The sequence below is a fragment of the Lepisma saccharinum genome, chromosome 19 (genome assembly GCF_977018435.1).
Source record: "Lepisma saccharinum chromosome 19, izLepSacc3.1, whole genome shotgun sequence".
In the NCBI taxonomy this organism is placed as follows: Eukaryota; Metazoa; Arthropoda; class Insecta; order Zygentoma; family Lepismatidae; genus Lepisma; species Lepisma saccharinum.
In genome coordinates this window covers 35366836-35393808 of record NC_139247.1, presented here as the reverse complement: position 1 = coordinate 35393808, position 26973 = coordinate 35366836, and positions in this window count along the sequence as shown.

Genomic DNA, 26973 nt, shown 5'->3' with positions numbered 1-26973 from the left:
AACATTAAAATTATCTGTGAATTCCACGATACACTCCCTGATGACACCATATGTAGTGTTATTCTCATAGGTGAAAAATCATATGTTTATGATGTAAGAAATGAGAGAGTCACAGAACAATTCTAGAAGAATTACATTATCTTAATACTAGATATACAAGTTGAGCCTGGTGCCCAATTGAACTTAAACCAGAAGTAAATATGTGTGGGTGTGTGTGTGTGTGTGTGTGTATCTTGGCTTAGTTTTAAGTGTAGCCAAAAAAAATATCAAGAGGGGCATATTTTTGACAGGATTATGGACAACGATCTGACAGAAGTGCCTTTTGTAAGTGTGGACAAATCAATCTGAGGGGGCTCATCATTTCACAGGAACTTCCCGAGGGCATTTTTACAAAAATATTGGATTAAACGGAGTACCACACTTGAGCAAAAAGCTCATATGGGCATGTTGAGCAAGTTTTAAGTGTAGCCAAATCTGCCTGAGGGGGGTTCATCATTTATCGCGCCAATAATAGCACCAAACACTACTCACCCCTAACTCTGTTTTGATTCTATAACGTCATTGAAGTGGCAGGAAAATAAGAGATATAAATATAAAGTACAAAAGGTGCTAGATATTCGTCTTTCTCTCATTTTCTATACTTTCTGCCGCATCCCTTTGTTTTCTCTTCCTTTTTAAAAGTTTCTTTACGAAGATTTTTCTGTTCATGATCATTTCCGCATTATCTTACATGTTGTTCTTCCAAGCAGATGTTTTATATTGTAAAACATGCTGCCGTCTGTCCATAAAAAGTACAACTAATATCACTACCATATTTCAGAAGTTAAATAGAACGTTATGTAATACCATCTTATTACGTCTGTTGTCAACATACTGATTAAAAGGCTTGGATTAATATGTACTGACATACATATGGACTAAAAATTGGCAAAATATGGACTAAAAAGTGCTTAAAATCACTGAAAACGATGCAAAGAAGAGAAGATTTCTTCATAGTTATTTCCTCATTTACAAACTTAGCCTAATCGAATTGGTGAGATTGCCATGATCTAGGCTACTTCAGTTTGAATCTTATGTAAAACTCTAACTTTTCTATGCCAATATTTATCTGCTCATAAAACATTCAATTCATCCTCAACTTTACTTAAAATATTTACATAGCTCTAGGGATCATTCTGTGCACGTAAAAGCAACCGGTAATGACAGCAAATCTACTCCTATCCATGTCTTACAACACCATTCGTTTAAAGCAGAGAAAACATCTGTTGCTTGCTGTTTCAATATGTCCGTTTCGGTGTTTGAAACCGGGTCACTATGAACAATTTATCTGCTGCTCAAAAGACTGGCATTGAAATTCCTTCATCAAAGTAAAAAACCCTAAAATCGATATTTTCCTATCAATTAGAATACAAATCCCACACTGCAGTCAGAATATACGAGCAGCGTCTCGGCGGGTTGATACTAAATGCCTGTGTCTGTAAAGAACTTGGTGCGATACTAGCGCCGTGCAGCGCAAGTACAAGTGGTTGTGGCGGCTAGAAAAGTGTGTCGGCATTTACATCTTAATTTGAGGATTTAACAAGCAAATTAGACGCTAATATTTTTTTCTCTGTGTATACGTTATGTTTGTGATGTGCAAAAGTTCGTGTGCGTGTGTACATCTTGAGGTAACAGTTTCATAGATCGGAGACACATTAAAATCGGATATTTTGTATTTCGCATGGTTCGTACTATGCTATTGTGTATTGCGGAACATAGTTCAAGGTACCATTATGCTTTTTACACGAAAACAAACGCAATTTTGCACATTTACAGTGATTTGTTTTATTGCTTTCTTAGCTTCCGTGACACACGCGGGCACATTTTGACTCACCTTGTGGGAATGCAGTGTTTCAAACCTTCTTCACCGAAAAATACCTACTATGGTGTTCGTCACGTGTGCAAATTTTACATTATGCACGGTTGCATACGAATAGCCCGGTTAGCTGACGGATAGCCCCACGAACCATTCACGGATAGCACCACGAACCATTCACGGATAGCCCCACGAACCGTTATGCACTGTAGCTGATGGATAGCCCCACGAACCATTCAAGGATAGCCCCACGAACCATTCACGATAGCCCCACAACCATTTCCGATAAGGTTAGTTTAGGTTTGGTTAGGTTAGACAGGCATAGTGAAAAAAGGGGGGTTGGAAACACTGACAGGGGATTACGTCATCAAACGTACGCAGCATGCAGTTCACGAAGGCGAAGCAAATGAGAGCAATGGCAATTGTGCGTCGGTGAGATATTTCTCTCGAAAACTACATGATTTCCCGGTCAAATATATTCCACGATGAAAGAAAACACCTCGACGAACGTTGGAAACCTTGTAGAAACTCATTTCCGTAAGTAGGTTCTTATGTAAAATTGAAGAAATGTGTCTCCGATAACCGAAATTTTACCCATCGAGAAGTACCTGCATTTGGTGTAAGGTTTTTCTGCCCTCGGATCACCACTTTAGGTAAGAATTTAACAGCATAAAATGCCCAATTTATGTTCTGTTTTATTGCTTACTACAGAAAATCGTGCAATATTATTATCTCGTTAATCGTTACCTCATCATACCTGCAGCAGAGTGAATAATTGTGGTTTATTTGTAAAGAGAGTTTGTAGTAGAAAAGATTAACGTTCTTACAATTGTGCCTATGCACTGGTGTAAAGCAAAGCGATAAGCGTTGTTTGTGACCGTATTTCATTACATCTGTTCAGTTTTGCTTTGTTGTGTTGTCTTAGAATTTATCATCTTTTCGTGATTCCGCGTGTGTGAGTACACGATTAGCACTGTAGTATTTCATACCGAAAACTGCTAATGGCGTGAAGTTAGAAACTAAGCTTAATTGGCCTTCATCACCAGATCACGTTCAAAGATATTTTCATTGTGCAATGTGCACTAACACTCATGGATCATACATTACACACATGCAAAATGCAGCATAAACATACGAAATTGAAGCTGTTATTATGTGTTCTGTGGATATATATTTTTCGACACCGATTCACAGATTTCAGGATGATCGGTGGCAATGCGTTGTATGGCGTTGCGTCGCGCTGGGAAACATGTTCCAGCTTGTTCTACGCTACATTTCCCAGTGACCTACATGTCACGTAGTTTTCGTCGCTGAAAGATCCCAGTCGAATGTCGTGTATTTCCTGCGCGTTGTTTCAGGGTAATCACACCTTTTAAAAGGTAAAATGACGTTAAATCATTATGCAAAATGCAACTCGAAACATTCTAACAGGGGATGATACCGAGGCACAAGGGGCGACTACAGAATTTTTGCTAAGGGGGACAGATTAAGATATCACATCTTGCCCTTCAGTCATAGAAACTTATATTTTACCTCATTATTATTATTATTTAATAATTCATAAAATTGAAATTGAAAAAATAAAATACTTTGACGTTGTTAACAAGTTCAAGTCCACTATTTAAATGGCGTTCAGGAGTCATAGTGGTTTGGATCGCACTTTGAACTGTAGGTCCAGTTCCGATTAGTCTTACTGTGCATAAAGTGGGCTCAAAACACCAGCTCAACCAACCAAATGGAAACTGGATTATCCTTGTTTTCTTTCACTCAACATCTATTATTTGTACTTTTTCATGATTGCACAGATATGAAACAGAGAACACATAATCTGCTCTCATTCATGGCACCTCTGATCCACATTGTTACGCGCCGAACGGTACTGTACAAAGAATAATAATAATGATATAATAAAATCGAAATGGCTGTCCGTGAATTGTCAAGGTCATAATCCGACTTTGGAATCCCAACCACTCGAGGAATCCCAGAGGATCGTATTTAAAATTATTTTTGGTATTTTCTTTGCTATAAATGTCTCAAATTTCTTGAAATATACAGGTTTCTTTTTTATTCTAGAAGAGCAAATCAACCGGTACATTTGACCCTCTGTACCCCCTAGAGAAAGTGAAATATATTGCATGGTTTATAAACATTTTGTTGTTTATGAACGTTGTCAATTGATGTTAGCTATTGGAAATGTGTTATTGTGAAGTAAGGTACGTATTTTGCCTTAGCGTGTTACTTTACCGTAGCAGAACAGCCCGAAGGCTTCGAGGAAGTGAATACACGTAGCACCCATACGACTATCCACAACAGCAGCTATAATTTTAGATAGTTATGTTAGGATTGTTAGGCTTGGTACTGATAGTTATTTTGGACGTGTTTTTTCGCTATTGTAGTGTGCATACTAACCGTTTATACTAACAAAAAGCGGCGAAAATACTCTGAAATTTCAGGCTACGACGCCAGGGGTCCCGGGTTCGAATCCCGGCCTGGGCATGGGTATTGTTCGTAAGTATTTCTTACTCAATTTAATAGTATAACCTTTTTCCTCATCTTCGCGATTAGCAAAGGTGACAGAAATTCGAAGTAAAATAAACCAAATAAATCAATCAGGTGGGAACAGTTGCATTATAAATACTAGTCGGTGTCGCTTGCGCCGAGGCTTCTTATCGGTTCATTTCCGCCGCGACATATGCCAAGACCTTCCTTGATGGGTTTTCCCACAATCCGAAGTGTCATTACCGCCGCGCGCACGTATGTTTATGACGTTGCCCATCTGCAGCTGTGTTTATCTTCTATTGAAAAGGAAGGTGATTGGTAAATGAATGTAAGATGAAAGTATAGCCTATATGAGGGATCTACATACATTGGGAAATTAGTATTTATGCAAAACTGAGACTTGAGATAGACGACAAGATGGCTGAGAATATGGAAATGATAGACACAACGCGTGGAAAGAATTCAAATACCGTTTGTATTGTTATTGTGCAAGTGTATCGAAATATTGCGTCTTGCAAAAAATAACACTGTATTTATAATGTTTTTGACCATTTTATGTTGTGTATAATAATAATTAAGTCTAATAGACTGGCACATTTATGTTGCTTCCAAAGTGTACATTTACGTAGTACTTGTAGAATGCTAGCTAGCAATATTTTAACAATACTGTATTTACAATGTTGTTTTTTTTACGATTAACGATAAATGATTAATAGTTAATAGGCTGATGCTGATTTATGTTTTTGTATTGTGGAATAAAATTGATACAAGTAATCCTGTGTAACGTCTTTTGAAATAAGTAAAGAAAAGCCATATTTGACTCTCTGGATAGGTTTAACATTTCAGTGTAAACACAGCTGTGCAACGTCACAAACACACGTTTGGTTTTATGTTTTAAGTCCACTTTATGCACTATGCAACATGTGCCCAAAAACACACTTGCGCGCGGCGGTGATGACACACTGGATTGTGGGAAAACCAGCCAAGGAAGGTCTTGACATATGTCACGGCGGAAATGAACCGATAAGAACCCTCGGCGCAAACGACACGACACCTATAAATACGCCACGGAGAAAATATCTCACATTGTTTATAATTTGGAGATAGAATATTTGCATTTCCAGTGAATGATTTGTTATGTCTCATTCCCAGCATTATTCTCTCATTGTATGAACGACTTATTTTCTATTCCGTATTTTATTTGCAGCTCACCGATACATAAATAATATCATGCACGAATCCATTTTCCACCCTATGCGAAAATAGATGGGGCTGCAACACTGTTAAGATTTTCCTACCCCGCTACTTTTTTTTCGTGCACTGGCATTGGCTGCAAAATAACGCATGCATAAGAGATTTCTGGGTGACACTTCTGCTGCGTCAGTCGCTTCCCCGTCCAGTGTGCGCCAGCTTTATTCATGCATGAATTTTTAGCCCTCAAGACACCCTGTTCAGCAACTGCAAACCACACACTGCCTTCCTCGGTCAGCAAGACTATCGCGACATGAAATTGTAAACAGACTTATCAATCCTTGCCAGACACAAAAGGTTAGAAGTCTGGTGCACTATCTCACAATCCATTAACCAAGTTTTCGCATTTCTCGAGCAGATAACTGACTGGTACTGCCTTCCCCACTCTTCAACAAGAGCGATCCATTGCTTTTGCACGCGATTCACACAAGACAACCATTTGGTATGAAATCCAGGCTTTGTACGTCGTAAACCTTTATTCTTCTGGCATCATTCCATCAAAAGTAGGAGGGGTATTGTATCGAACGGACCTATATAATGGATCTTACACCTTTGCTGTTGGGTTCATTGATTAGATGTTTCTCTCTTTTGCTTTAGTTTTCGTGGAACAGTCCAGTTCTTCCACGTGACAGTGAGCCGTGGCGGAAAGCTGTTGTGTGTGTGTGGACGTCTCGCTGGTAGATACTTGGCTTAAATCCAGCCGTTCGAAACAGATTTTAGGTGGCAAATGTCGAGGGGGAATCAAGCGTTGAAGAGTCTGTTGTTGTGAGAGCTCGTGTACACGCGGACGATTAGTCTGATTGATATTGACTTTGCAATGTTGCCGCATTTCCATTGTTGATTGTTGTTTGCTTCGATGAACAGGTGGTTCAGGGGTCTGCAGGAGCAGTGTAGTGATTCTTGGCAACGCTTCGTTCGACAGAGAGAAGACAAAATGTCAAGGTGAGTTTGACAGTGAAGGAAGATTTCCCTTTCTCATTTTAACTTGCAATTTCTTATAGACTAATTTTCTGTTTCTTCCGAGATATTGGTTAACTCTGACGCCTTGTAATCGAGGGACAATGGCGTAGCAAGGCGTGGGCGACCGCCCAGGGCCTCGCGTACCATGGGGTTGATACGAAAAATGTAATAAATAGAAATGAGATGAAAAATATGGAAAAGGCAAATTTTTGTGGACAATAAAATTACAACTTTCACTTTTTATCTGCCGTTATATTGTAGTTAAACTTTACATACGTCAAATTAGGGGCGTAAGATACAGGCAGGTGGGTCCTAAGCCTAAGGGGGTCCGAAAAATGTAAAGATTATTGTCGTATTTCTCATGTGACACATTTACGCAAAAAAATCACGATAACTTGCTTGGATATTTTGTACCCATTTACTCTTTTCTTGATTAAGAAGCACTTTGTCTTGGCCTTTCGTCTTTCTCCCTATTTTAATATTTTAACAATGGAGCACCTCCAACTTCCACGAAGCTAGTGTGAGACATTTAAATGCTTCCTTTGTTTTGAACGCAAGGAGGATAGATAATATCCTTCCTAGAGCTTCAGATTTCAGCTTCCGGAAAACAGATACATATATTATCAGGGTGAATGAAATTATTAAATATCAATTTCGTGAGTAATTTATTATTATTTAAATATGAAAACTTGCTTACATATCCCTGAAGATTTTGTATCGATTCATATTGAGATTTCAAATTTAAACTGATGAGGGCCTCGCATTCTAATCTTGTCCAGGGCTTCGCGATATGTTCCTGCGCCACTGCCGAAGGATGTCGGATCGATTCCCTGTGAGGAGAAATATCAGTGTAGAAACTGCAATTCAAGTCCACGTAAAGTGGACTTTAAAAAAACTTTTTTGAACTTTTCCATAGATTATTTGTTCTTATTTCGAAAGAAAATGTATGTAACGGAATGTCCCCATCACATAAAGCAATACTTGATCCGTTGATTGATTTTATTTTACTTTGCTTCCTGCCACTTTTGGCTAATTGATAAGATGAAATGTATGAAGGGACAATCATAAACACACAAGGACAAAGCAAAGGGCCCACAGAAGATTATACTGGTGACGAGTCCGGACTCCCAACTTGTATTGGCTACCGGAATTCTGCGTGAGTTTTTCTCCGTAGACGTGAATAAATTGCAAATCCCATTGAATTTATACATATTTATAAATGCTCTGAGGCAAGTTATTCACATTTTAGATCTTATTTATTTTTTCGAGGAAGGTAAAGATAGCTGCGTGTAAAATAAAACAGAGTTCTCTCAGTCCGTTTACTTTGTTAGTGTCCTTTTGATAACAGCAAGATATCTTGAAGTTAATTAGTTAAATTTGAGTTTGAAATTGTAATTCAATTAACAATTCTCGGTAGATTAGTATATTCCGTAACATTTGTGGCCCTCTTTGTAGATATATTGCGAGTCTGAGTATGTGAAATGGCAAATGTAAATTCCGCACCTCAAATTAAATAGTTTAATTGAATTGAATTAGAATTTTTCGATACAATGGAATTACACAGACACTTTATATTGTTACTATATTTCTGCAGAGGCGTCAACTTCACCTAAAAATTTGAGGGGGTAAGATTGACAATAATAATTATTTTTATGTACAGAGTGATCACAAAGTACCATTACCCCCTATGTATTACATAGATGTTAGTGAGCACAAAGTCCCAACAGAAGGTTGCTGCCACACGTTACGAGACAGTTGAACTTAAGGATGCTGTTCGACGTGCATTTACTGCCATCACGCCAGAAATGTTGAGGAGAATTTCCCATCGTACATGGCGGAGAATCATACTCTGTTCTGAAAACGATGGTGTACACATAGACACTCTGGACTAAATCATAACGAATAGTCACACTACCTCCGAGTTGTCCTCTGCCATGATCTCACATTAATACAATGCGACCATCTATGACGATGTGGACACGCGATAGGGGGTAATAGGAATTTGTGATCACTCTGTACAATGTATTTCTTGAGCAATTTTATGGGGCAAGAAGTGTCTTGCCCTTTCCCCTAAACTCGGCGCCTATGTGTGTGTGTGTGTGGGTGGTAAGAGGCGGTGATACGTAAGGTTGAAAGAGAGAAAACTTGTACCGTGGATTTTTTGGTAAGTTCGTCTTGAAAACCGAGAATAATACTTGAATTTTATCATGGTCTTAGAGTGGTCACCCTGTATAGTCTGTCTCTGGAATCTCTGCAGGGGGCGAACGAAAGCAAGTGTCTGCGCAAGTAGTGATTCGAGAGGGCTCGAGCAATGAAGGCGTGAGAGGGAACGGGATTGCGTGGAGGGGGGAAAGCCACTGCTGTTACCAGTCTTCGCAGCAGCGTGTAATGTTTCCCTCCGACCACATGCTTTCTCCCCTTCCCTACCGTTATGCGCGTCCTTGCTCCAGAGATTCCAGGAATGGAGAATAGTAAAGTAAACGGCAAAGATAATAGTAGGCAAATTGTCCATCACCATTTTCATTCTCTTGTATTCTACATCGTGTGTTGTTTTAAGAAATGGAATTCTGTTGTTGCAAAGCAAATATTTTCCTCTGCTTACTGGTGTTTTGATTTCAATTCATGGCCATCACATTGTGGAAAACAGCCTGGTGAAAATCCTGATAGACAATTCGTCTACTATTTCTATGTAACTACAATGTTGCAGATAAATGATGCTCTTGCGTCAGGACTCGCGGCCAGGACAATCCTTTGTGGGGTTGTGTTGTCCTGTGTTTGCCCTTTTTACAGCCTCAGCTTTTAACCTAGGTAATGAGATTTTAGTGCCTACAGCCAGTAGGTTCTTACTTGTTAGTGAATGAATGAATTAGTTTAAAAAAAATTAGAAAGGGTATTTTTAAGACATTTTATCTTCTTGTTAGAAGCCTGTCCTCAACTTTGTTTTAGTTATGGGGTTTATACCCGTAATGATGACCGGCAAAAATACCCTATTTATCTGATGTGCCTATAATACCGGGTGTTCAAAAAAGAATGTCCTAGTTTTGAACCTGTGTTATTTCATACATATTTGGCGTACAACAATGAGATATATATATTAAACGAACGAGTAACACTCAGAGTGTTTTTGGTTCACAAATGTTCGATGTGTGACCCTTTTGTGACCCGGCACACTTCCAAACGATAAGACACCTGTTCCCACACACTAACAAACATGTCTGTAGTGATTGAGGTTACAGCTGTTCGTATTAGGCGTCGCAATTCTGGTAGATCATTTGGAAGGGGAGGTACTTATACAGTATTTTTAATAAAACCCCACAAAAAAAATTACAATGGATCAGATCAGGTGACCTGGAGGGCCATGACAAGCAAGTCCTGTCATTCTTTCCAGTACAACTAATCCAGCGTCGGGGACCACACCATTTAACCATTCCCGCACACAAGTGTGCCAGTGAGAGGGAGCACCATCTTGTTGCCAGATAAAGTTATCTTGTTCAGCTGCTAGAAGTTGCGGGAACAACCATTCTTTGAAGCATATCCAGGTAGGTTATCCCTGTCACAGTTTCTTCCGCGAAGATGAACGGCCCATACACTTGACTTCGAGACACTGCACAGAACACATTGAGTTTAGGTGAGTCTCTTTAACATTGTACGAACTCGTGAGGATTTTCGGTCCCCCAAATACGAACATTGCGTGTGTTAGCATGTCCCGAAACATGAAATGCGCATTCATCACTGAAAACAATTCGATGTAAAAATTCATTCTCATCCTCATGCTGCAACACTTCATTTGCGAATTCGAAACGTTTACAATGGTCGATAGGAAGCAAAGCTAATAAAAGCGGTAACCGGTATGGACGCATTTGTAGTCTTCTTCATAAAATAGACCACACTGTCATCACTGGCTTTCGTAGTTCTTTGCTGGCCTTGCAAACAGATTTCTTCGGACTACGAACGAATGCTTCCCAGACACGTTTCTCATTTTCTGCAGAAACTCTTGGCCGACCGGTACTCTTCACCGTGCACAAACAGTCTGTGGTTTCAAATTGCTTATACCAACGTCTTATGTTCTTCGCAAGTGGAGTTTCAACATGAAACTTCGCACGGAAAGCACGCTGCACAGATATCACTGATTCAGAGCACAGAAGGACTTCTGTTCGGGGCTCGCCATCTCGCCTATTATATTCCTTTGCTACGCTAGCGCCGCCAACCTGGAAAAGGGAGAACTAATGAACACCAGCAAAATTTCAAGTCATGAATTAACAAAATGAAAAACTAAATATGCTGACCAAGGCAGTAATTTATTTTATTAAAAACATAAACTAACGTAACGTTTCAACCTTCTAGCAAGGTCTTCTTCAGACTCTGTATCAAGTACTTTTGTACTTGATACAGAGTCTGAAGAAGACCTTGCTAGAAGGTTGAAACGTTACGTTAGTTTATGTTTTTAATAAAATAAATTACTGCCTTGGTCAGCATATTTAGTTTTTCATAATCATGGAAACAAGGCTTAATGGAGTTATAAATGAATTAACACTGTTTACGTATTCTACAACAAGTTATAACAATTTAAAACTAGGACATTCTTTTTTGTGCACACTGTATATAGAAAGGTAAAGTGCTCCCCTATGCTTAGCACCACGCCATGAAGGCGTATAGGGGGTGTGTGGGGTAATGCCCCACACTTTCTTGATCCGGTCGTGAGTGGGGGTGATATGATCAGCATCACGCCCCTGACCGAAAAAAGTTAGTAAATAAAGTTTTCCTCTTATTTTCACTATGTTGATAATATTCGTGTTTTATATACTGCAAGAATTGCTCATAAAAATACATTTCCTTATATTTGAATACAAACCAAATATAATGACCAAAAATCCACTGCACACTTTTCAATTTAGTCTCAGGATAGTAGTGAAAGTTAGGTAACAATAGAAACTGTACGTTAATGCAATGAGGCGGCAATCGACACATTTTGCCTACTAGGACACATAAATATTTCCAAGTTTCTCTAGTTCTTATACATTCACTTAACCAATGTTGCATCGTCCCCTCACATTTACAATGAATACATAAGTTATCGTCCGATAACAGAATTTTACATAATTTCGTCTCAGTAACCACAAGATCATGTACAACACTATACCACACAGACGTAATTCAAGAAGGCATATGTTTTGCATGGAAATTTTTCCAAATTTGACCCCAGTCTACTGTTGGATTTCGGAGAGTGACTTTACACGTTACCATACCAGACACGCAGAAACGCTTATAAAGAGCTGCCACTGTAGGTACTGCAAAATCCTTCGAAGTGAGTAATTGATAATAAATTTCCACGATCGAGTCTCGCAAATGTTTATATTTTTTAGGTATACATTCAAAACAATTGGGCGACCTCAGTTCGATATCATTAAGCATTTCCTTCATAATGACAGCAGTTATACAAGTAGGGTAATTCACTAGTGTTGCAATGTCATTGCGTATTCGAAGAGCTTGACTCTTCCGCTCAATATTGGTCAAGGTTAATCCTCCGTGTTGCAGAGGTAAACAAAGCGTCTCGTGGCTAACCCTGAATATGTGCTTTGCCCACACAAACCACTTTATCGCACTTCTGATCTTTTTGTAGTCCATTTTCCTCATTGTAAGTAACTTCGCAAGATACCATAGTTTCGAGCAAGCATACATGTTTACGAACGCAACCCGAGACTTGAGACTGAGATCACGAGATTTGTGTTGCCACAAGATAGCTTTCAGCGAATTTATACACGGAGCATAGTTACGTTCTATCATCTCATTGAACAAAGTAGAAAAATGAATACCAAGAATTTTAAGAGACGTAACTTCTCTGAATGGTAATAACATAGTAGTCAATTGTGTGTCGCTAACTGACAAACATTTTATCTTCCTGCTCTACACAGCAACCGAAAACCTTCACTGAAAGAACCTTTGTTGTGTTTTCATTATGGTACAGTCATGTTCAAAAAATCTCTCGCATGGATTTTTTCTAAGTCCAACGTCTTACGAAATTACGTTGGTAGCTCTGAAACAAGGAAGTGTTGTGAAATATACGATCCTCCAATCAGAGTGAAGTTCGATTCGGAGGAGCAGGAGGCGTGACTCACGGTCTTGTCCACAGGAAGTTCAACCAATGCAGCATTTCCAAATATGAGATAACGTCCCCATTGGTTAAATATTGTTTCACTAATGCGAATCGGCAGAAAGAGTGCGCAAAAGTTTACTTTGTCGTTTTAATTGTCTTTAATCGTTTCAAATTAGTATTAAATTGTCCCAATTATAGTTCACGAGCTTAATATAATGTATTCATGCATGTGTTTGACAATCAATAATCACTCATTAGAACAATTTTCACATTGTTTTCACTACGTGAGATGACATTTCATTTACATTTACGATAAAATAGTGGTTTGGGTGTAATAACAGTTTTCATTAATTAATTTAGAGATGCATTTTTATTTGTTGAGTTAATGATTAGGTTAATTCGTTATTTCTCGCGAAAAGAGGGAACCACAGCTGAAAGAAAATACACAACTTGTATTATTGAGGTCAAGAGTTCGTTTTAACATCACTTTTTGCACACATAGGCTAATCACGACTCGGGATACATTTAAATTGGAATCTGAAACCTTATGCGACCTGACTGGAACTCGGAAAATAACACACTGATTACAAGACGTCGATACATTACCACTTGGTCTGGCGAACGCCAATAATAATGAAGGGTTGTGGGAGTGGGAGAGGGGTGACGGAAAGTAGAAAATAAATAGTATTTTTGGGGGTATTTAATGTTATATTTATACACATACAAACCTAAGAAAATATTTATTTTGATACATGTGTGTGGGGGTGGGGAAGGGGGAAAAGAGAGGGACAGAAAGATATTGGGAGAGATGGGACGAAGAGGTGATTGTGGAAAATGTTTTATTTGACGTTCAGTAATAAAAACAATCAAATCAATGATGATTATCTTATAAATACCATATTTAATGTAAATTTGTTTTAAAAATGGGGGTGGGGAGCTGTTTGTTTTACGTTCAGTGCAGGATAACGAGTGTAGACACATAGTGGTTCGTATCTCACTTTAAACTGTAGGTCAAGGCCCCATTAGCCTATCTGTGTATAACGTGGATTTAGAATTCAGTAGAAAATAACGTGGATCTAGTATTTTGGATTTTAGATGCGTTGAGACCACTAAAATTTCCAATTCTTATAATAAGAAACCTGTCCTCATATTACCATTTTGATAGAGAGAGAGTTAATAGTATGATCTTTCGTTGTTAGTTTCAAAGAAGACTAATTCAAATAGTAACAATGGGAACGAATAAAGCTTACGAAAACTTTTTGCCACCGTGGGGATTTGAACCTACGACCATTAGAATGACAACCCAGTGCGATAACCACTACCCCACGAGTTCGTTCCTTCTTACGGCATGATTATGAGTTAAGACCAATTCGTTCAATATGCATTAGAAATATAATCCCCACCCGCCTCTTTATAAACAACACACCCAAACACTCCTTTGTAGCAAATTAAATAAAGGTGGTATGAATGTCACAAAACATTTAAGCTCAATCTACTATACGCGTATTTACGACGCAATCGTTTTACATGGAGAGGCTACAGCTTCGAAAATTGTAGGATACCCCATAGGTATCGATAAGCCAAGGCTCTAGTGTGCACTAGATTGGTTCATTTGTAGTGACGTGCTCAGGAATTTGTAAAGAGGTATATGAATATAAAAATGTGTTAATGCTTATTTTTTAAACAGTGAACTCATAATTTAATATCTCTCTGTCCATCTCATTTTCCTACTTAGGAACTAATTAGTATTGCAGGAGTCATACTGAAAATAAATCTCACGTGACAATGACGAGAAATTAGATTTACGGAAGGAATAGTTTTCATATTTTAAAACCTCGAAGGGCCATGGGCTATCTCCCGACTGTCAGTCTCCCTTCCACAATCCTACCTAGAGTTATCTTCAACTGGCAACGATGTGACCTTGGTCAGCACGTCGAACCCTCAGCCGTTATAGAAGATATATGAAACCAGGTTACACCAGTCACTCGTAGCTCCCCAATTTCCTCACGATGGTGGGTTGCCTCCGGTCCTATAGAGATAACAGGCCGAGAACCCAGAACGACTCGAATCCATGCCGTCCCGCTGCAGTCGGAGTCCAAAGCAGAGTCTTAGACCGCACCGTTACGGAGGAGGAGAGTTTTCATATTTTGTTTCTTATAAATGTCGACAATACATTAAATATATTCTGCACCAAAAATTAGTGTCAAAAAATAGCCGGTTCTATAAGAGATTCGAACCTTCGATCTTCACTCAACTAGGCCGCTATTTTTAACAATTTCCCATTTTATCACTCAATAACCTTCGTTGAACGTTTGTCTTAAGTGTCGTTAGCAATCTTGTAAACCTTATTAACCTATCTGCTGTCTATCACAAATGTATTTTACAACCTGGCGTAGATTTTGATGCCTGCAATTTAGAACTTGACTTTCGTGGTAAGTAATTATCTACCGTCTACTATAATAAATAAATCAAAGTCTACATATCTCATATTTTGTAAATGCGAAATGTCATTGTTAAATGTTACAAACTATTTCTTATTCCACCGTTAGTTCCAGATTTAGCCACAGCATTCTAGAAACCAGCGTGAAACATGTTTCCCACACTTCCAAGGTCAGGTGAACCCTTATCAGTTGTATTGGATGCCTGTGAACATGTTACTTCATACGTCATGGTACTGTGGTGGATTTCTTCCCCTTCCCCTTTTACCTTGAACGGTAATAATCGCCGACTGGGCACGATGAATCAATCACAGAAAAGCAGACTGTCTAGTAAATCGCATGCCATGTATTATAACGAGCTGCTAGGTTTTGGAAAGTGAAATAAAAAAAGTATGTAACATTAAATCATAATGGTTGACTTTTTTGGGTATTATTTCATGACTCTTTTCTACTTACTCCAATGAAATTTTTGTCTACTGTTTTCAGTAGATCAATAGGTGTTTTGAAACATCTACTGTGTTCAGATTTTCAAAAAGATATAAATACAAAAAATAATAAGGGGGTATGAAATTAATATTTACAGCCAAAATATTAAACTTAACATATTATACACTATACTGAATAAATTAATTTCACTTGCAGTTTCGCTACTGTACTGGTTTCAGTAGATCAATAGGTGTTTCGAAACATCTATGTTAAGATTTTTTAAAATTTGAATTACAATTTGTGTGCCTGAAAACTTAGGGTGTTTTACACCCGTCAAGCTATACGGGGTCCAGCCCCTTATCATGACAAAGATAAAAGCGTGTCTGAAAACTAAAATATCCTTACCTGGGTTAAAAGCTGAGCCTGTAAAGCGACAGACAGTCAGCACAAACAAGGACAACACACACGCAGTCCTACAAAGATTATACTAACAGTAGGTCCAGTCACCAGAGCCTCGTTAGTCTGCAAAATGCAGTTCAGGGTGTACTACATGGAAGTGATGTTGGTTTAAATTTTAAATAGATATAAAAACAAATTGTTAGTGAGGAGGAATAAAAAGATATATTTACAGCTAACATGCTGAGCTAAACACACCAAAAGGGTGTAAGGGATGACCTTCTACGAAGTACGTACACCCAATTGTTGCTTCCACGTAGTACATCCGGGACTTCAGTTTGCAGACGAACGAGGTTCTGGCGACTGGTCCCATGGCCAGAATAATTTTCTGTGTTGTCCTGTGTTTGGTCCTTGTGGGTGCTGAGTGCCTCTTTACAACCTCATCCTTTAACAGAATGCAGAATATTTTAATATGTTAGTTACAACACGACGTTACAGTTATGTTATTTTAGTTCTGGTAAGGGCCCTTTTTCCTTTTGTGTTTGCCCACCTGTTTCTTACTTATGTTTGAATTGGAACAATTGGGGATGTTTTCAGGCAATGGGTTCTGTAATTGCTCTGTACTGGATAATTCCATAACACCAGTCGGATCAAACACCATACAAGAACTATCACTTCCGTTCAGCTGCAAAGACGAGGGAACATTCTCCGTGTTTGTCTCTGTATTAACAGACATCAGACTTGAACCCATTTCACTATCTTCAACTTTCTTTATCCACGAAGAAATACTCGTCGTGAATTTCTCATCCTGCCTGATTTCGGAGATATTTTCCTCTTGTGGCGAATTTGTTTGTACACACACGGGTTCATCCTTATGTATCACTGGCTCTTTCGGCACGTCTCCTATCGTGGTGTGAACTGAAGATTGTAATTCAGTCGGTAGAAATTCCATTGTGTCCTCCGCAAGGGGCAGCTGGATCGGAGAGCGAAGCACACTTTGTGGATAAGTCGCTGTTGAATGGGAAACACTGTCAAAAATCGTTGCGGGAGGGCGAGATCCCCCATCTACTGAACAGGTATATGAACGTCTTTTAGGGCACATTATAGCTGTATGGGACACTTCCCCACACAGTCGACAAGTAGGCTGTTTACCAGGATAAGTTGTCCAATAACGAATGCCTAGAATTGTCACATAAGACGGTATTGGTTTGTTGAGTGACATTTCAACTATCTTCCTCCCAGTACGAACAGGGTATATATGTTCACCTGAATAAACTTCATCATTGATAGATTTAACTTCACCATTGGATGTCAACACAGCCCGAATCGCATCGTCCGAAAGTTCCATAGGCACTACATGTAATCGAACCATCACAGTGGTTTTATCCGCCCAGTCAATTTTTATGTCATGAGAACCCTCTTCATCACTATATGTCAGAGTGGCACCCATTTAGCTATTAACTGTTCACCCAGAACTCGCGAAATCAGTTTAATATATACACTTTTCCGAAAGTAATCAATGTCAATACTTAACACTCGATCAGGGGTCAATAACAGCTTGTCACTAATGAAACGATGAATGTTCATAGATGCCGGTACACGACATACAGTCTTAAAATACAATTTCAAAGTATTCACTCGCTTAGTTTCTATTGTGCGACACTATCCATTCGATTTCTCTCGCAAAGCTACCGTGGCCGAGCACCAGTCCAAGCAACACACAGGAGCTCACAAGCGATGTTGCTCCTTCGAAGGCTAATCTTCGACTGACTGGGGTGAGCCACCGCGGCCACTTTATATACACACTGTATATAAAGAAAACAATCAATCAATCATTTGGGTTTCTTCGGAAAGGGTCACCCTTTACATCCCATAAATAAAAATACTTAAAAATATTTTAAAATATGTTTTCTTTTACATATACGTAAAACATATATTACTGTATCCCCTAAATGTATATTTATTCATTTTTTCCCGTCTGACCTACGCTCACGTTGGCTGGTGTGGAAGGTGGCCGATGGAATAGAGATAACGCTGTGACCACTGACTATGGGCATAACTTGGAACCTAATTTTGAGGGGCAGAATCAAACTGGGTCTAATTTTTATGGGGTAGAATCAAACTGGGCCTAACTTTGAGGGGGCAGAATCAAATTATTCCTAATTTTGAGGGGTAAATTCAAACGGCCTAATTATGAGTGGGCAGAATAAACTGGGTCTAATTTTTAGGGGGTAGAATCAAACTGGGGCTCACTTTGAGGGGGCAGAATCAAATGAGTTCTAATTTTTAGGGGGTAGAATCAAACTGGGCTAATATCTAGGGGGTATAATTAAACTGGGCTTAATTTTGAGGCGAAAGAATCCGACTTGGCGACTAATTTTGGGGGGATAAAATCAAATGGTCTATTGTTTAGGGTGTAGAATTAAACTGGTCCTAATAATTTTGGTTGGCAGAATTAAACTGGGCCTAATTTTTATGGGGTAGAATCAAACTGGGCCTAATTTTGAGGGGGCAAAATCAAATTAGGCCTAATTTTTAGGGGGTAGAATGAAACCTGTGGCTTAAGTTTTGGAGGAGAGACTCGAAAAGTTTTCCATCCAATAAAAACACCGTCCAGGATTATTTGCTAAATAACTGTGACGTTTGCGAAATCACAAATATTACTTTGTAATACTTTGCTCGTAAGGTCCCCTAACTTGTAAATTTTAATAAACAAACCTGAAAATTTTTGGTGGGCAAGTGCCCCCTTTGCGCCCACTAAGTTACGGCTATGACTTTGACCTTGCAATCAGATCCTGGGTTCGATCTTCGGGGGAGGCAGATTGCAGAAGCGCAGTCCCGTTTGGCCTATCTAAGCACAAAATGAATTTAAACTGACCAAGGCTTTTTGAGGAAAGTAATGTAGAGCGAAAGGACAACAGATTTATTGTCGTCAGCTGATCGTACACGACAACTAGCGACAATGAAAATTTAGATTTTTCTTTAGATTTATGCATTTGATTTAGTTATAGAGAGTCAACATCCCTTGTGTCAGGATTATGGTAATGTCGTTTTGAAAATAAATGAGCCTACTTAATCGTCCAAGCTACTTGGAAACATGCAGACCGTGACATACATGCAGGCTGCTTCAAAAAGGACTTGACAACTTTATAGGCAGATAAAAATTAGTTCCAGAAAACAAATCTACGTAAACTGTGCAATGGAATTGTCGAGTCCAATGTGGTAAAAATCGTTATGTAGACCTAACATTTATGATTGGCATCAACCATTTTTTTTCAAGACTGTTTTTTTTCTGTTCGTCATATCGAATCCCCAGCACGACAATTTGTGGAACAATTGAGTTTGTTGCCGGCCCTCGTGGCATAGTGGTTAGCACATCGCGCTGCGAAGCCAGGGGTCCTCGGCTCGAATCCCGGCCTCGGCATGAATGTTTTGTGAGTGTCCATTCATCAATTTCATCATATCATAACTGATCCCCATCTTCGCAAATTAGCCGAAAGTGGCACAAGAAGCGAAGTAAAATAAAGCAAATCAATCAATTGAGTTTGGTGGTTGAATTTTTTTTAAAGTCAATTTTATGCACATGAAAGTCTAATCGTGACTAAATCTACAGTTTAAAGTTGTGTCCGAGCACTATGTGCTTCCACCGGGTATCGAACCGGGATCCCTTGATTAGAAGCCGACGACGTTACCACTGTGCCCTCGGGAAGGTAGAAATCTAAGTTTTTGAAATGATATTCCGAATAATATGCAATTTCTAGTCGCTGCACCTCTCATGTGTTCATGTCTTACTATGACTCTACCCGAGGACCCTTGATGGTAAGTACTTCTATACACAAGTGGCCTTGCAGCCGTTAACGACTGGTTTTATTGGTTTAAACAAAAGAGCCAAGAATGTGCGACTATACTGATCGCAACTCCAACTGGCGGTTGACCTTGATGGTTATTTCTGGCGCGTCCTGTCCTCCAATCATTTTCGGCGGCGTGTGGTCCGATGGGTGTCTACAAAGTCATTTGCCAAGTGAAAGCCGACGCATGGCTCTCCCGAAGTAACGTTGCAAAACAGGCGGTGCTATTCCGGCTTCCCGCGCTACGGCGGCACGTGAAGGTCTTCTGCTAGAGTGACGTCAAAAAGGGGATCCCTCAGCTGCGGGCCGCTTAATAATATGTAAAATCATACAAGTTTATCGCCTCATAGAGGCGATTATAACTCTTGGGAAGCAATCTTTATAACATGTAGTTCTTCTTCACTGCTTTCCCGTACCATTTCAAGTTAACTAAGGATGGCAAACGAAGAAATTCATGCTGAATTCAGCAAAAAGGGAATCAATGTCTTTGATTCTTTAACACTATTTGTCTACACTTCTACACGCAGCAATAAAGTTGGTTGGTTGGTTGATTGGTTGATTTGGTGTTTTAAGTCCACTTTATGCACAGTAAGGCTAATCGGGACTGGACCTACAGGTTAAAGTGGAATCCGAACTACCATGTGCCTTCACCGGGTATCGACCCCGGGACTCCTTGATTACGAGACACATCAATGAAGTTAAATGATTATTATGAGAGTCTTATCTTGAGACGAGCACAATAGATAGAACACCCGAAAAATCGTAAAGTGAAACAATTTTAAATGCCTGTGTGTGCTGGAGGGGGTGGGGGTAGAGTCTCGTGCGCATATTTTCATGCAAATAGTTTACTAACTTAATTAATTATACCATGGACATAACTGCAACAGGATCGAGAGAGTAAGATTGAACGGAAAGAATTAAGTAAGTCTCTCTACATGTATATAACCTGTGTCCATGACAGCATAACGCTTTAGGAAGCCAGGGGCCCCAGTTTGAACCATAGTAAGGCATATAGCAATGTTTGTCTCATTCTCTACTCATTAGTTCATCATTCATCCTCATAGTAGCGATCAAACCAGTAGAAATTCGTCTTTAAATGAACGACACGACACATACATACATATTGATTTGTTATTATTTCGCTTTTCTGCTACTTCTGGCTAATCGCGAGGATGAGGATGAATGGTGATAAGATGAGGATGAAGGGACAATCATAAACATGTAAGGACAACACAATACGGGCCCCACCAAGGATTATGATGGCCACGAGTCCGGACGCCAGAGCCTCGCTAGTCACTAGTATGCAAAAAAAAGTCCAGGGTGTATTTATTACGTGGAAATTTATACAATTGGACTGTCCTCAGGATATATATATATATTGTGTGTGTGTGTGTGTAACGACCCTATATTTAGGCTTTTTTGTAGTCTTTGGTATGAGTCCTGTCGAGTTGCATCCACGGGAAGCTCCAAAATGTCGGTGTTGTGTGCGTGTGAGTAAAACTATCATTATTATGAAGTTACAGTTACGCAATAATAAACTTCTAAGCCGTATGAATGCAAATATTGCCAAAATTGGTCTTGTTTTGAAACTCTATGAATCTGTTTTCAAAATTCGTTATCACTGTTAATTGAGAAACCGATGTTATACAGTGAAGACTACATATCTCGGAACCTCTATAAGAAGGAAACCTGTAAATACGGAAAAAAAATGTCCCCAGAACGAACCGATTTTATACCTAAAAATGACCTGCTTAAGGCGGAAACCTCCTTAACGCGGAAACGGAACACCATTTAAAGACCAACGAGATGTTCTTATTCTCAGTAAGACGGAAATATATTCTTTTATTTTTTTCGCTCGCAAGAAAACAATGCAATACTGTAAGTGGAACACGCCTCTGTTGCCACTCGCTTATCGGTAACATTGTCGATATGAAAGAATGCGCTACAATACTCATAGCTGTTACGATCTAAACAATTATAATAGAATAAAGCGAGAAGTTAACCGCACGTTTAGAAGTAAAAAAAGAGATTACTTGAAAAGCAAAATTAACGAAATTGAAACAAGCAGCAAAAATAAAAATATCAGAGATTTATATAAAGGTGTAAATGAGTTTAGAAAGGGGTGGCAACCTAAAGTAAACTTGATAAAAGATAAAGACGGTGATTTTCTAGCTGACCCAAGCGATATTCTAAATAGATGGAAGAACTACTTTAATGACCTTTTAAATGTCCATGTAGGAGATAAATCAGAAGTAAATGAAGTCCACACAGCAGAACCTTTAGTTCCAGAACCTAACTTGACTGAAGTTAAAGATGCTATTAAAAGGCTAAAGAATAACAAAGCACCTGGCATTGATTTAATACCAGCTGAGTTAATTAAATATGGTGGAAATTCATTAATATGTCAAATTCATAAATTAATTTGTTTAATATGGAATAAAGAAGAAATCCCTCAACAGTGGAAAGAATCCATAATTGTTCCTGTGTTTAAAAAAGGTGATAAAATGAACTGCAATAATTACCGTGGAATTTCTCTACTCTCAACAACATATAAAATATTATCTAACATTCTTTTAACAAGACTAACCCCATATGCTAATGAAATTATAGGTGATTATCAATGTGGATTTAAACGCAACAGATCAACTACAGATCAAATTTTTCACATCAGACAGACACTTGAAAAAAAGTGGGAATATAATCAAAATGTCCATCAGCTATTCGTTGATTTCAAAAAAGCATATGATTTGGTCAAAAGAGATAAATTATATAATATATTAGTAGAGTTTGGAATACCTAAGAAGCTTGTTAGTATGATAAAAGTATGCACCAGTGAAACAGAAAGTAAAATTCGTGTGGGTATTAATATGTCTGACAAATTTACAATTCATGATGGGTTAAAACAAGGAGATGCATTATCTCCATTGCTCTTTAATTTTGCCTTAGAATATGCTGTTAGGAAGGTAAACGAAACTAAAGAAGGACTAAAATTAAATGGTGTGACTCAGTTGTTAGCATATGCAGATGATGTAGACTTACTGGGGGATGATGTGAATACAATTAAGAATAATGCTAAAATATTTTTCAAAACTGCTAAAGAGATAGGTTTGGAAGTTAACAAAGAGAAAACTAAATATATGCTTACAAGCCGAAACCAAGTGTTAGGTAATAATCAAAATCTAATTATTGATAACAACTCGTTTGAACCAGTTTCCAAATTCAAATACTTAGGAGTAATATTAACAAATGAAAATTATATTAAAGAGGAAATAAAAAGTAGGCTTAATTCAGGAAATGCATGTTACTTCTCTCTTCATAAACTTTTGTCTTCTCGTTTAATATCTAAGAAACTAAAAGTTAAAATATACAAAACAGTAATTTTGCCTGTAGTATTATATGGGTGTGAAACTTGGTCCCTTACATTGAAAGAGGAACATAAATTGAGAGTATTTGAAAATAGGATCCTTAGGAAAATATTTGGACCTAAAAGTAAGAATCACGAACCTTCCGACCTTCTGTAAACAACCGTCTCACTTCGAGTAACGTATCACTCCGCGCCAGCTGTTCGTGAATGACGCGGCCATCATATGCTGCTCACTCCCAACCTTTAATTTTACGTAACATGGAAAAACGTATTCTTATTTTAACTGATAATCTACACATTGAAATATAAAAAATTTTCTAGAAGTGATTAAATACGTGTTCTTGTTCAAGAATGAACATATTTTTCTACGCCAAAAGTCCCATTTATCTGACACTGGGTTAACAGATCCCCCTTCCCCCCCGCCTCTCTCAGTATGACAGCGCCAAAGTTATACGTACAAGAGAGTGAGAGATTCGTTTCAGTAAATTCAAGCCTTTTGGTTTTATTTCCACCAAATTATTGCCCAACATTGTTGACCTGTGGAGTATTGTTTTCTCTTTTGTGCAACAAATATACCGCCAGTTTTAGCAGAAGCTAAACAAAGATAAGCCGGGGAATAAAAAGAGATTGTTTATCTTTCTCTCGGTTTCTTGTGCACTAGAAAACAAGAAGACGATAATAAGAACATTATTTACGCACGTCTCATGCAAGTAATGTATTTTCTTACCTTGATTCAACAGTTCCTTTTTCAACTTGAGGCATTTTCGGCGCTAGACATCATCCTGTCAGAGTACGGTCTGTCAAATTTGCTTGCCAAAAATTAACTCAACGTGGCACAAGAGGCGATTTAACGTCGACTGCTAAAATTGGGGAGATCGTCATCAATCATCACTATCAACATCTTCCCCACAGCGGACAGGACGGCTCTTTGATTGAAAGAATACGAAAGCACCTCGCGTTGTATTGCGCTTCTCAAAATCGGTGTACTTGTTTATACGAGCAACAACGTGTTTTTTTCGCGGGAATCACAACTTGACCGGTCGTTTTCCTTTCTTTCACCGCACCGAAAACACAAAGACGCAGACACACAATTACACTTGGACACCAACTTCACTGCTTGCTCAGGATAGCACCGACACAACGTCGCACAAACGTTAAGAACAACCTGCTTCTTGCCACTTTTCAAACGGCTGTATTTCCGAAAGACTACTCTGAAAACACGGGAGACCTTCCTGCACGCATGGAAGTCGCCATGTTCGAAACTGGCGCTATTTTCTTGCTGTTCACGTGATCGATTGTAATTTACACAATAACCACGTATTATTATTATAGACAGAAACCTTTAATGAAAATATATTTTAAAATGTATAATGCAATGTAATTTACACATTCTTCTTCCATTAGCTTACTTTCATAGAACGGACTATATGATGCGGAAGAAATCCGTTATTAGGCTGTTGCCAACCTCAATACTTCTCACTAAGTCAAGTACAGAAACGAAAGTGGTATGTGGAATGTCGGCATATGATGGTGTGATTTCACATTGCCAGTGACGATCCTCCGGGGATGGGGGAGGGGGTGGGACACAGGAGTCGATCAATAATCCAAAGGTGTTTACCATCAGCATGGTGACATCCTCACACTCCGGAATACTTTTGCGGGTGAAGGAGGGCAGGCCGTAGGGTGAAGGAGGTTGGTTTAAAATGAACACCTCTCAACAAGAGAAGAAAAATGTGACAATATTTAAAAATTCACCCGCAAATATGCATTTTATATTATATGTAGCGTACAATAAAATGTGACTGCCTCAAAATATTTTTGTATTCTATAGTCTTCTTTCCCCACTTTTATGCTTCTCTAAGTTGCCGTATTTAGTTTCCCATGGTGTCTTTGCTGCATAATCCAGCATTTTTGAACGGGATGATAAGGACATACGAGTGTGTTTTTGGATGAAGTAACTTTAGAGATGTTGAAGTACACTCTGGAAGATACTGGAATGTATGACATTGAGGTGTAGATCGACACGCACATTTGTCATTAGTTACGAGACGATGAGGGATAGGTGATATTTGAATTCCAAATTAGTTAGCCGCCCCCGTGACGGAGTGGTTAGCACATCGCGCTACGACGCCAGGGGTCCCGGGTTCGAATCGTGGCCTGGGCATGGATGTTTGTGAATGTCCATTTATCGATTTCATCATATCATCATCATTCATCCCCATCGCAAATTAGCCATAAGTGGCACAAGAGGGGAAGTAAAATAAAGCAAATCAATCAAACCAAATGAGTTATTTCCATTATTTTTATCTAATTAATAATTATTAATTTAGTCAATCAAATCGTACGTATTAGCTTACTTTCATTATCTATAATAATAAGTCATAACACTTTCAAACATGAAATAAATTTAATGAAGAAACCCCGGTTTCAAAACGTAATTTATCTCAATGTGTCACATTCTTCTAGCAAGGTTTTTTTTAGTAAAATATGAGAGAAAATTAATCCTTTGGTACGGAACCGTCTTACTCCTGGGGGATAAGATGTACATTTTGTATTTGATTTTTTTAATTTGGCGTTGATTTTCTTCCATTTTTGGCTAATCCCGACGATGAGAATGAGTGATCGTCAGATGAAATTGATGAAGGGACACTCACAAATAACACCCTAGCCGGAACTTCGGTGATGAGTCTGAAAGTCGGCCACCAGGCAAGATGTACATTTTTAAATTTTTTTTTCACATACATTCAATAACTTTCAACAGGTCATCAGTGATACACTGCTTATTCCGCATCTGTTGACAAATGGAATGTTTTTACACCTTGTAGGCTATGTGGATTCTTTTTTTTTCATAAGTTTGCAACACTGTTAGGGTACACGTGCTTTTGTTTACAGAAGGTCTGAAGTTCTATGATTCTCACGAGACAGGTGAGTGGAGAAGGTTACATAATTTAGAACTACATAATTTGTATTCATGTCCAGACATTATTAGAATAATTAAATCAAGAAGACTTAGGTGGGCAGGCCATGTGGCACGAATGGGAGAGGAAAGGGGAGTTTACAGGATTCTTGTTGGGAAACCTGATGGTAAGAGACCAGTAGGAAGGCCAAGACGAAGATGGAGGGACAACGTCGAGATGGACCTAAGGGAAATCGGCAGGGATGGAAAAGAGTATATAGATCTTGCACAAGATAGGGACAGATGGAAGGCCTGTGTTGCTGCAGCCATGAACCTTCGGGTTTAAGAAGGCTAGAGAGTTAGTTAGTTAGTTAGTGTTACGATTCCGTTTCTTTCTTTGCGCATCTCTTACCCTCTTTCTCCACCTTTGTTTGTCTATTTCTCCTCTGTTCTTTCGTCATCTTTATATTTTTCTTGTTATCTCTTTTTGTTTCTTTCCTTTTTCTTCACTTTTATCTCAAACTTTCTTCACCTCTCTTATTCCATCTTTCAATCTTTCTCTTTCCCTCTATGCATATCTCGCTACGACGCCAGGGGTCCCGGGTTCGAAAGATACATACGTACGTACCGTACGTTCTTACAATACATGTTGTGTAGTTACATAATTGTAATCTCTGCTACGCTTATTGCGACAGTATCGCATTTTTATTCATGTAAGTACATGCATTAGTACTCTACATTATAAGTAATGCGAAATGTAAATCTGTCTTTCCATTATTTCCTGCAGCGCTCTATACTGTATTTAAAGTCAACCCTGTATAAGAAGGAAAACTGTTAAGATGGAACATTTTGCTCGGAACCATCATGTTCCGGGATAGACAGGTTTTACTGTACATAATTTTATTCAGCGGGGCGTGGCAACACGGCACACAGCGATATCCGTTAA